The 14,349-nt window shown below is 43.7% G+C and overlaps 1 protein-coding gene across 4 annotated transcripts in view; it reads left to right on the forward strand.

The window, feature by feature from the left end:
• The first annotated feature begins 40 nt into the window (after nt 1-40).
• RIPOR3 (RIPOR family member 3) overlaps nt 41-14,349 on the forward strand; it is a 47,034-nt gene continuing 32,725 nt past the window's right edge. For 2 of the 4 annotated variants that reach the window (XM_072350544.1, XM_072350546.1), the window contains exon 1: nt 5,472-5,967. The gene's annotated coding sequence lies outside the window, so the exon portion shown is untranslated. Of the gene's footprint in view, nt 171-4,986; nt 5,070-5,471; nt 5,968-14,349 lie in introns of those variants that run through there. The other 2 variants (XM_072350545.1, XM_072350543.1) reach the window with 2 other exon arrangements.

The raw sequence follows: 14,349 nt of genomic DNA on the forward strand, positions 1-14,349 counted from the left end.
TTGCCACCGCGCCTGCGCAGACGGGCGGGGCCGCGCACCTGCCGCTCGCGAGCATGCGCACTGACCGCAGGCCGACGGGGCCGCGCACCAGCGGAGTTCAGGCGGGGTTCCAAGATGGAGGGCGGCGCCCCGCTGAGCGGGAGGAGGCGGAGGAACCGTAAGATGAGGAAGTACGGTGTGTTTTTTTCTGTAGGGGGCAGGTGTGGGACGTGCCTTGGCAACCTTTGTTCTGCAGTGGGTGGGTCTGGTGTGCAAACACGGGGATGTAGGGAAGGAACTCGGCCCGGCCGCAGGCTGCGCTCCTCACTGGGGGTGGGCGGCGGTGTGGGGCAGCGCGGCGGGAAAGGCCGTCCCGGTTCGGGCTGTGTATCTATGGGCTGTGCGGAACCTGTCCGGGCTGTGCGGAACCTGTCCGGACCGGGCTGTGCGGAACCTGTCCGGACCGGGCTGCGGGCTCGAGCTCTTCCTTTCTGGATGCTCTTGCAAAGTCTGTTCTGGCTGTGGAGTTGCTGGTGGACTTTTCTGTTTTAACAACCTCTCATAACCTGATAACGCACCTGAAGGGTTTTCTGTGACCTCATCTGTTGGCGTTATGCTGCCATAGAACAGTCATTTTTGTGTAAATGTCCACATAGTGACCTTGGGAGAGGTATCGGCAAACCCCCTGAATGGGGGGACCGTGTAACACCTAAAATCTGAAGAAAAAGGATTTTTCATTTACAGAGTTTTGTATGTAGAGGGAGAAAGAAAGTGTGTGAGTTGAGCTGTTTAAGTCAAGAACCCCTTGCGATGTGTCTTTTCCTAATGTGTGAGCCTGGTGGAGAACTCGGTGCGTGGCGTCCTCTGACACGCTGAGGGAGCCAGCACAGCTCCGTGGGGTGACACGAAGTCACGGGAGTGTTGGGAGTGTTGGGTTGGGTGCTGAAATCCCAGCTGGACGTCAGCATGCAAAAACCCCGCACTGAATGGCTTCGAAGTCAGTGCCGTTTGGTGCAGCTGATGTTACTCCTGTCACGCCAAAGGCAAAGAAATTGCAGCTATCGCTCTAGCCAAGCCAAGTTGTATTGGTACAGAGGATATTGCTGAGTATCATTTGCTGTCAGACAGACTGTGTCTAGGCTAATTCGCACCTTCCCATCCTATATCTAGTGTGTTTTGTTTCTGTGCTGCCAAACAACGTGTGCAGAATCCAAACCGTAAATGTCTGTGATCGTGTCAGTAGGACACAGTGGGTTACAGCTGGGTGAGCAGGACCTGGCTGAAACCTTTATGTTGTCACATTACAAAGTTGGAAAATGTTTGTGCTGCTTTCTGTTTTTTCCCGCATTGTGCTTTGCTGAAAGGGCTGCTGGAAAGCACAGCGAACAGCTTTTGCAGTTTTTTAAAGCACTTAGTTGCCGTTTTCCTTGGAAGAACTTCCCGGCGGTGCTCTGTGTGTGTCGCTAATGTTATTGTGAAAGATTTATGGAGTATCACCTCAGATAAGGGTGTTTTTTTTCTGTCCTGCATTCCTCGAATGGTTGGAGTTCACGCGGTGGGTGTGGTGACGTGCTTGAGGAGTCAGGGCAAATTCATTTCAAGTCTCTGGAACTGACCTAATAAAAAGTATTAATCACTGGCATGCTCTCATCACTAGGAGCTGACGTATGAGGAAGGAATGCAATAAACAGCTTGATTTCAGATAAAGATACAGTGAGAGGCCGAGAGTAGCACAGGTTCCAGGAGCTATTTTAGTCACAGAGTCCACAAAACCTGTGACTTGATCAAGACTATTCATGGCACGATCAGTTTCAGCTCCTGTGAAGCTGAAGGACAGGTTGGGTTGTGTAATCCTGCATCACTGGGGACATTCTGTTTCATTGTAGGGAAGTCCCTTGCTGGTGCTGTCCCAGATGCTCTTTTAGGTTCATAGAATTGGAACCATTTGAGTTGAAGAGGACTCTTGGAAGCCATCTAGTGCACCCCCCTACAGTGAGCAGGGACACCTACAGCTCGATCCGGTTGCTCAGCGCGTGGTCCAGCCTGGCCTTGAGTGTCTCTGGGGATGGAGCACCACCTCTCTGGGCAGCCCGTTTCAGTATCTCAGCAAGGAGCTCTTCCTGAGCTCCCAGCTCTTCTGGCTGCTTTCTGATCTGCTCAGAAGGAGTCTGTGCCCTCTGTGTGGGCACAGGGCCGAGTCAAAGTGCTTTGGCAGAGATGGTTGAAGAACCAAAGGCAGGATCTGTGATCTTTCTGTTGCTTGTCTGATTGTGAGAAAGTTTATTAATTTAGCAAGTGATATCTGCAGCCAATCTCAAAAAGAATGACAGAACTTCATAAAACAGGTCATTATTATTTATTATGATTGAATTATTAATTGAAGGCTGAATCGTCCCGGACGGCTCGGAGGGCTCGGGCTGTGCCGGCGGTGCCCAGCAGGGGGCGCTCGGGCCGGGCTCTGCGGAGGGGTGGCGTGGCGGCGTCGCACGCCGCGCTGCTCGTTGGTTCTCGCGTTTAATCCCAGCGCGTTATGCACGTGTTGGTAATTTGAATGCACGGGTTATCTTGTAATATTGTAATATTTCATACATTTATTGCTGAAATCATAAACAGAGGTTAGCAGTCGTTGTATTTAGACACTTCAGTGTATTGTTGGCTTGTTCTTCTGAGTTTATTTTTGCACGCATTCATGACAAGTCAAACCCACTGTGAACCTACAGAGCCTAGACGGACGTTTATACAATAATATAGTAGAACCGTCACTGTTTATTAACCAAATAGTACCGATGCAGTGGTAATAAGTGAAAACAGAAAAGAGCAAGCCAAGGGGAGGAGCTCAGTTCTTCCATGTATGTCACATCTGGAAATACTGAAGCTGTGTGAGTTCAGCCTCTGCCCCTGTTGCTTCAGAACTCTGCCTCTGTCAGCTACTTGGTCATTCCCTCCTGATCTGTGACACCATGAACTAAAATATTCCAGTGTGGGCAGAGAGATGCAGAAAGAAGCAGAAATACTGTGCTCAGAACTCCGAAGGCATTTAACTACAGATTAGTTTTACTATAAGACACCCAGAGGAGCTTGCTTTCTCCAGGTCAGCATAACAGCTCTATTAAGAAGACTAACTACAGAGTTATTAGCTATTGCTGGCATAAACAGAGCTCTGGCTAACAGATGCCTTTGTTAGAAGTTGGTTTAGTCTGGATCTTCCTGAGTACTTCAGTCTGCTCAGGGTTTTTTGTCTGTTGTTCAGTTGGTTTAGAAACCAAACAGAAGTCACTTAAGCCAATACTTTAACAATAAAACGTATGTTAGTCTGATTATTCCAGAACACTGGCGGGACTAGAACGGTAAATGGATACGTTTTCAACCATCCCAAATATTTCGTTGTAGAATGATCTTTCTATGAGGACTGCTCTGAAAGTAATGCCTCCTATTTTGTGATGTTGGCCTGTGACATCAGAGGTGGATGCTGGTGGTGTGGCAGCAGGGACTGAACCTTCCCACCAATGTCCTGTTCCATTTTGTTGCTGTGTGACAGCTGGCAGCAGAGGGGCAGTCTGACAGAGTGGTGTCTGATGTGGAAGTGTTTATGGAGTGAAGGAGGGAATTGATTTCCTCTGCGGAGGGAAAAAAAGGCAGCCACTGACATTCATCAACGATGGCTGAATGTTTATGGAGACCAAGCAGTGGATGCTGGCACAGTGAGGCTGTGGTGCTGCATTTCAGCAGTGCTGACACTGACAGTAGTGACCTCCACTGGTGCAGATGTTTCTGAGTGCAGCATGAAGGCTCCTGTCCGTCACTGGTGACAACACACAGCTAACGGTGATGAATGCATTGAAAAATAGTGTTTTGTAGCTGAGAATTTGCTGTATCAAATAGTGGTATTGTTGCTCTTTGCATCTCTTGGACTTTCCATGGGAATAAGCAGGAGGCTTTGTTAAGTCTCCTACTTACAGAAAAAGTATGTATGATGCCTTAGGAGCTGTGATGAACGTTGAGTGGCTGAATTAATGCTTGTGAAGTGTGAGATCATAAGAGAAAATGGTGCCAGTGTTTTTTGTGTGTGTCACTTTAGGTCTGAGAGACATCTCATGTTGTGTTTTAGCTTTTCTTTCTAAATATTATAACAGTGGCAACTATTGAGTATTTTATATGAATAATATTACTAAACGTATTTATGTTAAAGAAAATTGCGGAAGAATGTGAAACTAGCTTGTAACAATAGTTTTTAGTTTGTATCCATTGTTTTCAAGGATATGTAAATTGTTACATTATAGAACTTGCTTTGAACCCTGCTGCATAGTTAGCTGTGCTGAACATCAGTATTCAATTTGGAAGTTCTGTAGCCAAGTGTTTTATTACAGTTTCATGGAAAAGGAGAATGTGAACAAAACAGTTGAGCAAGTAATCTGCAATGCAGTTAAAAATAATCAAAACCAAGCTTGAGCTGCATAAACACACCAGATGAAGACAGAGCAAACAAAGATCATAACAAAATAAACTGAAATAACAATAAGTAAGACCAGTCCTCATCTGAATTAAATACGGACATCTATAGTGGAGTGATGGAACCTTCATCGTTGGTGTGAGCTGCGGGTTTGGTCTGTGAAGTTTGTTATAGGTTGAGAGGAAATGACACTGTGAAGGGTTCTTGCTCAGCAGTGGTTTTGTAGGGATCCTGCACAGATTTGGTGTTCTGACGACTGTCCTCCTGCAAATCCAGTTACGCTGATTGAAAATAGTCCCAGCGTGCTCCAACCTGCTCTGAGCTGGCGCTCTGAGGCATGAGACCGTACCCGCACTGTTGCATTTCACAGTCCGTGTTTCAGGAGAGTCCTGTGCAGTGCGAGATGTTGTGGTGTAGCTCTCATGGTACCTCTGGGGCTGGAGCACACGTCCAGCAGCGCCTTTGGCAGCTGTGAGCAGAGAGGGCTCATATGGTGAGGTGAGGAACCTAGGAGGATCTCATGCTTTCTGCATCACCAATTCACATCTTCTTGCCAGGTTTACCCGGAAGGAGCCCAGCAAGCCAGCAGAAGGGAGCTCGTCCTTGCAGAGCAGTGCCTGCCTGAGGAAGAGGCAGCAAGGTCAGTGGTGGATATGGGGGGGGGGTGTCAGAGGGGACTTTGGTTAACAGGGCTTCAAAAGAACACACTGCACATGTTTGGTAATAGGAAACACGGGGGAGGGTAGAATGGGGAATGGCAATGGGAGACAGAAAAGTTGTGATGAGGGAAAGATGGATGAGGGTCATAGGAGGATGGAGTCTCAGAGGGGAGTATGGGGAGGAGGAGTGAGCAATGAATGGGAAAAGCGAGAAGGGAGGAAATGTCTGAGGAGCAAAAGGGTGAGAACCTCGGTGCGGGCCGAGCGCGGGGCAGGGGTGGATGGCCCGGCGTGCGGAGCCGGCCCTCAATACGGCGCTGCACGAAGCGAGAGGGCGCTGCGGATGCGCCCTGCTTAATAGCAGAGGGTCCAAGCAGAGACCGCAAGCTCGGCATGTGCCGGAGCCTCGCTGCACTTTCCCAGCCCCCCTGCCAGCATGAGGGGGGTCGGAGGGAGGGAGGCAGCGAGCGGGACGGGGCGATCGGCGTCCAGCAGCAAACAGCCGCTGCGGAGCCTCGGCTTCCTGGAAGCGGAGCGCAGCTGGGTGGCGGACGGCGGCGATAAGCGGCGGCTATCGGGGCCCTCCTGGCGGCGCGGCCTTTTCGCATCCCCGACAGCCGCGGCGGCAGCGCTGCGGGACTGCCGAAGGGACGGGTAGTCGGCAGTTGGCCGGGAGCTCCGAGAAGCTGAGCCCGGAGAGCCTGCTCCGGGCGGAGAAAGGCAGCGGCTCGGCCCGCTGCGTCCCGGCGGAGCTCCGGCCCGGCCTCCGCCGGCGAGAGGTATCGGGAAGCGGCGTGGCAGCAGCAGCACCGCTTTGGGCATCAGCAGAGGGGCAGCGTTCGAGAGCCGCGGGGCTACCGAGGCACCGGCAGCGCACCGGTGAGAGCTGCGGGACACCGAGAGGGGTGCCTGTCGCCTACTGAGGGGTGGGTGGGGAGATCTCCCTGGGAGTATCGGGCCGCTGGTGTTCCCGCGGGGGCTGTACAGGCGCTAGGAGATGCGGGAGCGTTTTATCCAGGGGAAAACACGTTCGTGCCAGGAAACACCGCGGAACTCCTTATGAGGTCAGTGCCTGGCTGGAGCAGGTGGAAGAGTAAAAAAAAAAAAAAAGAAGCAGGACAACGTTTGCACCATCCTCTGTGGTTTGTGTTTTGGAGGTGTTGTATGGACTACTTGTATTTTACTTGCTCCTAAATATGGATTGAACTATTGAGTCATGGCTCAGTTACAGTTTGCTTCAGACAGAATTTAGTTTTCTGTTTTAATAAATTTTAAGTAAGTTGGGCCACGTGGAAATTGGCTTGTTCATCAAGCAGAAAAACTTGAAAGAATTTGGAAAAATAATGTTACATATTTCTTGAACATGGGAGCTTGAACCAGAGACAGAGTACAGCACCAGTGCTCAGAACTCTTGGTTCTGTCATTTCCTTTATTGGTAGCTAGACTCAGTCTGTCTGTAACTGTGATTTAACAGCTGTAATATGGGGACTACACCTTTTAATGAGAGGCATTACGTATTCTTTTTGGAAGGGCTTTAAAACAAACAAACAAAAAAGCATAGGAAGGTCATTTGTTAAATGTAAACAATGCAACATATATCCGAGGGAACATTTTGTGCTGAATGGAGAGAGTTGTCTGAGAAAGATGTGGTGGTGTCTGACAGAACATGAATATTCTGAACTTCTCACTTCTGTTCGTTTCTCATGCAGTTGCTCACTTCCATGCTGCTGCCCTGATTTCTGCAGGGTGGATGACGTAAATGCTACATGTAATAGTGCCAAAACAAGGAGGAGGTCTTACAGAGGGGCAGACCAAGCTCACTTAGGGCCTCAGGTCTGGAGGGGAACTTTTCAGAGATACAACGCTTGCAGTGTGGTAGTGAGCAATGAGCTTGTTAAAACTGTCCTCTAGTTAGGTTCTGGGTACTGTTAGAGGAGTAAAAAGGCATCTGTGAGTTGGAAGCTCCTTTGTGTCTATCCTTTGTGTCTGTGCTGTACTCTGTTCTAGAGTCAGTAACTGATGTGAAGGAGTGGCATTCCTGGCAAGAGCTTGGATCTAAGAACAGGGAAATATAGGCCAGCAGCTTGTTATGCAATGGTATTCCCTTAGGGGCAATATTAAGACGAAATTATTTCCTTCTGTCAAGATGAAAAACAGCAGCAAAGTTGCTCTGTGGTGTTCACTGCAGCACTGGGTTGCTTCCTTAGGAGCATTTCAGGCGGGGACCTGGGACCATGTAAATGGCAGATCCACCAACATCATTTTACACCCTTCCACAGCTAATTCCTTCTTAATATTCCTTTGCAACATCCTTTCTTATAAAGAACCTGAAAGGTGGAGTGGGACCATTGTAGCTAAAAAGGAAGTCAGACCACTGGGAGGGGAAAGTTAGGACTTTAATGTGTTGCTCTCTCAAATGCCGAAAGAGGGATAATAGAGTTGTAGTGCCCCAGAAGAGAGCAAGGACTCTGGGTATAGAAAGTTGTACAAAAACAAGGGAGTGAGAAATGGCTCAGAGGGGCTCATCATTATGCCGTTTGGATGAAATGAACAGTGACACTAGATTAAAGGAGAAACAGGCATTTTATGTAAAATAGTAGTAGATTTAATATTAATTTAATATGTATGCTTGGTCTTGGCCTAAGGCCTGAGCAAAAAGGAACAGAGTTGAATTATCCTGAACATTATTGGCCAGAATGTGATTTGGAAGGTGACTGGCTGGTGACAGTCCAAAATTATACCTACAAAAGTTGTGCTAAAACTGCCAGCCAGCCTCTGTTGGCTGCAGGTGCTCAGAATCCTTGATTTAGTTCTGATCACAAGATGACACCTCTCCTAGTCCAAGAAGGATATATAGGTTTGTTTCGGACTAAGCAATTTTTATCCACTTCTTCCAGGTTTTCAATTTCTGTTATCAGTTTATGCTTCCTAAGAGCTGATTGTTTTAAACCATTGTATTTTCACATACTTGGTGCCTGAAACCATAATTTCTATTCAATTCAAAACTTAAGGGAAAAACAACAACAACCAACTATGCATCTTTGTGCATGATGCTGTCCTGTGAATTTGGAGTATGGTAAGCAGAGACTGTTAAGCCGAGGTGCCCTCTTTTATTACTTATTTACTCAGTTGTTTCTTGTTCTCTGTGAAATTTAATTTTTTTAAATCTTATTTTACTTTGTTATGTTGCGTTTTGTATAACCATACTTTTAAATGTTCACCATTTTGGGAATATATAACTCATATCCTTTGCTTCTCATTCTTTATACAAATCTAGGATCTTTTCCATTGTTGAAAATTGCTTGTGAGGAGAAGTATTGGAATATATAGCTGTATGCAGGAGGTACAAACAGTTAGGTGAGCTTATGAAAAAGCTCCACCTTATTATAAGCGTCCCGGAAGAGAAAGCTTATGAAATGTAATTAGTCTTGGAACTGAACTGCTTACCATTGTCACACATTTGAGTTTTGGCAGGTTCAAAGGCACATACATCGCCAAACAAGATCTGCCGCAAAGATAAGAAATTCAGATCTCTCTGGCATTCCTTATTCAGGCAGAACTCCAATTTTGGGTGTGGAAGGAATGCTGAGCTGGGCCTCGAGCTTGTGTCTGCACAGGTTAGAAGTGAACTTTCGGTGTAAAATTTGGATCTGAATCTACATCTGTGTTTTGCTGGAAGAACACTGACATTTGAATCCACGTTTCTCATTTGGGTGTTCTTTGGGGCTGAGTTAGTCCTTGTGTTTTCAAGCTGATCCAGACTTCTCTGTAATTAGTTTTCATCCCATTTGTTTGATTCTGTGAGGAGATAGGTAAGTCTGTCTTTAGGTAGCAGAGATTTCCCAGACAGATACTGTAAACTTGAAATATAGGTACTCAGTTTTCTTCAAAACGTTCTTTGGGCCTGAAATGCCTTGTGCTTGGTTTCAATCCAGTATTGAATAAGACTGGAAAGTCTGAATAATGTCAGTTCAGCTGCATTTGAGTTATTCAAGTGCTTTTTAAGAATCTGTACTTTCCACTTACATTTTTCCATAATTCTTTGCACTTACATAACCTCTGTGTAAATTGCCACATTTGGGAAGAAGGGAAAAAAGGCATCGTCCAGTGCTAGGACATAATGGATAACCAAACAGGGAGGAAACTGGGAGACCCCAGTGTGCTTCAGGGTTGCAGTGTTTACTGTGTATGGAGTTAGCATGAACAGGTTTACGTTTCTATCAGTGCAGGCAAAATATGATGGAAATAACATTCAGTTTTTCTGTGCACTGAATTTCCACTGAATTTCTGCAGTGTTTACATTCCATAACTGAATTTTTGCAAGTAGAGTTTAGTTACATGCCACATTCTGAAAGTGACTGTTATTTGACCTCATTTTTTTAGGAGAGTAGAAGCTGATGAGTTCAGGATCAGTGTGTACATTGAACTGATTTGACACCTCCCATCTTCTTCTCATTGATCATATGTAACAGCTCTTCATGCTCTTGAGTGGTTGTGCCTGTTAGCATTACAGTTCATTCCATCCCTGCTGAAAAGGAACTGGGAGAATTTGCTTACAGGGAGAGCTGTTCTGTGAGCTGGTACCATCCTATGCTGCAAGGTTGCCCTCAAATATAACTGGTTTATAGATTGGTATTGAAGTCTGGGTAACAAAAACTCAGTCAATTTGCATCACAGAAATAATTATTGCTCTGTGAGGCAAGAAGAATTTGCACAGATTTTTTTTTTCAAATGGAGTTGTAAATGTTCTACACTTGCTTTGTAGCCATCGAAAAGTCTGTTCTGCACTTAAATGTAATACTGCTATATCTTTGTATCAGGTGAGTATTTTTAATGGCATAGCCATATGACATTAAAAGCTTTTGCAGCTATATTAAATGTATAGTACAATTATAAAAATTATAATACCATAAGATTATATATATAAAAATATACAGTGCAATTCTTTTTTCTGATGCTTTAAAGCAATACATCTGTACTAACAAAGTCAATTTAGCATCTTAAGTAATGCAAGTAATAAACCCTTCTCTACATCTGTAAAGTTCCTGTGTTGCAGATTCCTGCTCTCGTAGCTCAATTGGGTACAGATTGTGTAAAATGATGTCTTTGTTCAACATGGCTGAATTAGCAGAAGAGACATGTATAGAAGCTGTTACAGTGCACAGTAAACTTAGATAGTATGAGTATAAAGGATGCTGATAGAAAGTACAGCCTTGCTGGATTGCTTTGTTCCTTCCAGAAGTATCTTAGTAGTAAATAATCCCAATATTATGATGGCAGCGAGGTGCTGATAATGTAGCTGTAGGCTATTATTTATGTTACCTGCAATCTACTGATACCTTTCAAAATGATTCTAGATTTATTACACACCCAAAGTTCTCTGGTGAAGCTCTAAGAAGACTTGTGTTATGAAGGTGATGGCATAGCTCTGAGTGCTAAGAGAAATGCTAAAGTATAAAATTCAAAAAGATTCAGCTCTACTAGCAAAATGCTCACATAGAATGCTTCTTTTGCTGGAATTACCTGCACCTTTTGGGGTAGAAGTAGAAATAAGCTGTCAGAAGGACTCACTTATTTCTTCTGCGGGAATTTTGCTGTTGTACTTTTTTTTTTGTGCACAAATGAAACTCGTTTTCATGAGTGATTCTTGTCACATTTGTTGATGCTATTCACAACATTTCAAGAGGCCTTAACATTCGATTACTGTTTGGCCTAAGTGTGGTTTGAACTCAACAGTTTCTGTTACTGAGCAACTTCTGCTGAGCACTTCAAGTTATGTCTGTCTTTTTTCCAGTGAGCAGCTCATCTGTGCTTATGCTCAGTGACTGAGAAGAGCCTGTCACTTCCAGGAATTTATTATCTCTGGCAGAAGTCTCGTTAATGTCAGTTATTGATAAGTGAGAAGGTAAACATGTGGCTGATTAGGTACGGCACTTCCAGTGCTTTACAACTAGTCTGTTTTCATGCCACAGCACACAGTGGACCTCCAAAGAAAATTTCTGCCATATATTAGTTTTTACAATCATTTTTCTCTGTGGTTTTGGTTACCATTTATCTACTTTTTGTTCCTTTCTAGAGTAGGTATATTTTTTTTGTTTATTTGCAAATTTCACTGGCGTGAGAGAGATCATTTTCTTGTCTTGCTAGGAATACTTTTAAGAAATATGTGGCAGGTTTATTAACTTCTAATGAGTAACGAAAGGGAGATTTAATGTACCAAAACAGATACTCTGTATTTGCTGACTGTGAAATATTTGTATTTAATAGCAGTAAGAAGATCACAGGGCTGAAGAGAGGAAGTTTGTGGAGGCCAAGGCAGATGTGAACTCTGTAATCAGTTGTTCTGGTAGAAGGTATCACCACACTCCTTTAGAGATCTCTTGTCAGAACTGTTTATGTCAGCTCTCTTTACCCACCTTTCAGGAAAATAAACATTTTACAATAAGCACTTGGAACAGTAGTCTTTGCTCAGCTAACGTTTTTGGACTGGAATAGGTTTAAGGAGCAGTAAGTTTAGTGATCAGTGGAGATCATCTTGGTCTTTCAAAGTCAAACTATGTCCACAAGTGAGTCTGTGAGTTTAACTCTTTTATGATTTTGAAAAGTGTATTGTTGCAATTCTGTTTAGGTCTGAAATAATCCAAGAGTCTTCCAGGCAGAATCAGACTGACAAAACTTGAAGATCTAGTTTAAAAGTAAATGTAATTTGGTTTAGACTGCGTTTTGATTAACTATTCATTTTTTCATATGTATCCTAATATACATTACTCTGTCAGCTGTTTCCAGAGCAATCTACTTTAGAGTGTTTAATATTTAAGAACAAATTATCTCAACTTTGTTTTTTTTGGGTAGTTTGCAATTAAACATTCTTTCAAGTGGGCTTTATTTAGCTAATTCCATCACAAAAATAAGATCTGAGAGAATGAAGTTCAAGCTAGCCAATGTTTATTTTTACTACTAATAATTTATATTACCACAGTCCCGAGGGGAAAAAGGGCCCCACTAAACCCAGTTTGCTCTACATGTAATGACCGTGTCTCACATAGCCTTATACAGCAGATGATTCTTTCTTGCTGCTGTGCATCTGATCCATTCTGTAAGGGAGCAGATTGATGAACAACATATGAAAGCAAATCAAGATTTTTATTTATTTATTTTAAGTTTAAGCTAGGAATCAGGGGAAATCTGGTTATCTTTTTATTATTTACATGTTTTCCAGTATGGGCCCAAATCATGATCACAACAGTTTTTCCATTCTCTGAACGTGTCTTTGGGAGCAAGTTTGGGCAGAGAAGTAATGATGCTAAAAATGTTTCTGAACTAGCAGCATGAGACTCTATGTTTTAAGGCCATGGTGGTGGGTTAAGTTAGTTTAAAAATTATTCACTTTCATCAGATTTTCATCAGACGCTGAGGTTTTCACAGTATCTGACCTGATCTGCTTTCTGTTTTACAGAAGCCTTGAAAAATGTGATCTAGAGAATTCTTACTCTTGATAAATGCAAAGACACAGAGGATCAACTTCTGTAAATAAATTGATTTCAATAGAGTTATAGCAGTTGATTTGGAAGGAAGATGGAGGCTGCGCTTTATGGAATACTCTTGTGAGCTGATGGATAGAACTGACACTGGGGTCCATAAGGCTGCAAAGTGGGAGAGCCTGGACATCAGTGCAGCTGTCCAGATTTTGTGAGTGGACTTAGCACCCTTCTTCCCTCCCCTTATGTGGAAGGGCCAGTCTGTTCTGTGCCATCTCCAAAATTTCAAATTTAAAATCTAGATGGAAATGTGCCTGTCTTATCTGTTCCATATTCCTGCCCTCATTAGTTCAGTTTAAAGGGAGTAAAACATCTGTTTCCAGGTACAGCTGTGTGGTATGTGCACTTTTTTTCCTCTATACAAAATCTGTAAATCTGGCCATTTAAGACGGATTTTATAGGAGCTGGAGTTGGGCTGTGCGAAGTTCACCTCATTAAGAGCAAACTCAAACCAAATAAAAGAAGAGAATCACAGCATAAAGAAAATGTGGGCCATGAATGTCAGAGCATATGTATTAGGAATTGGTAGGGAATGAAGGGGGAAGTACAGATATATATTCACATAAACTAGAAGGTTAAGTTTTGTTTTTTTTCCACAAGGAAATGTTCATGGCTATGGAGTGTCTACAGAAAGGGAACTTCAGCACAGGATAGTGTTGGTGTGCTATGGTACCTACCCTGATTTGTTAGAAAATACGAGTACAAGCCTCTGATAGAAGATACTGGGGAAGTTTATCCTATGTAAAATGTTTAAATGTGCCAAATTATGTCTGAAAATTCAGCTGTTAGACAGTGAGAAACATTCTTGGTTGTCAAAATGTTCATGTCCCTTTCTAAAAATTACTCCCTTTTCAATTATCTTAAAATGGGTACCAAGATTCACTAATCAGTGCTGGAAATACTGACTTTGAAGAAAGTAAGTCTGTGCCTACTCAGCATTAAAGAAACTGCTTTGCTTTAAAATACAACAACCGTCTCTTTCCAAACAACTATTTTCCTGTTACATGACATTTTGTATGCCACTTCTTTTTCCAGTATTCTTTGAGATTTTGTTCCTAACTTAACTTCATTATTTCTGTGGTACAAGATTGTCTTGATAACATCTGTGGGAATAAAACATTGTTGCAATAGGAAGTTGACTTAATGGCACAATTCACAGAATCATCAAGGTTGGAAATGACCTCTGAGGTCACCCAGTCCAACTGTCCACCGGTCACCGATATTTCCCACTAAAAGATGTTCCTCAGTACAACATCTAAACGTTTCTTGAGCACCTCCAGGGTTGGTGACTCCACCATCTCCCTGGGCAGCCTGTTCCAGCACCTGACCGCTCTCCTGGGGAAGGAGTATTTCCTCACATCCAACCTGAACCTCCCCTGGCACAACTTGAGACCATTCGCTCTAATAAAGGGACAGTTTTTATGATCAGATAGCAAAATGACAAATGGTTTGTCCTACTTCAGAAGCGTGTCCTGGGACACATGCTGTTATTATGTGATTCATAGCCTTCAGTATGAAGGTATCGAAAGACATCCCACACCCTGTAGAACACATTACGTTGCACTATTAGTGGAAGATTGTCATCTGTTTTGGTTAATATACCCTTCTCAGTGTAATAGTCAAAATGTAGATATCTATGCATTGTAGTGGATTCTACTGAAGCCCCTAAGTCTGTGATAAAGAACATTTCTTATTTTGTAACTGACATAGCAATTGGCTTTCA

This window comes from Excalfactoria chinensis, chromosome 15, assembly GCF_039878825.1.
Source record: "Excalfactoria chinensis isolate bCotChi1 chromosome 15, bCotChi1.hap2, whole genome shotgun sequence".
NCBI lineage: Eukaryota > Metazoa > Chordata > Aves > Galliformes > Phasianidae > Excalfactoria > Excalfactoria chinensis.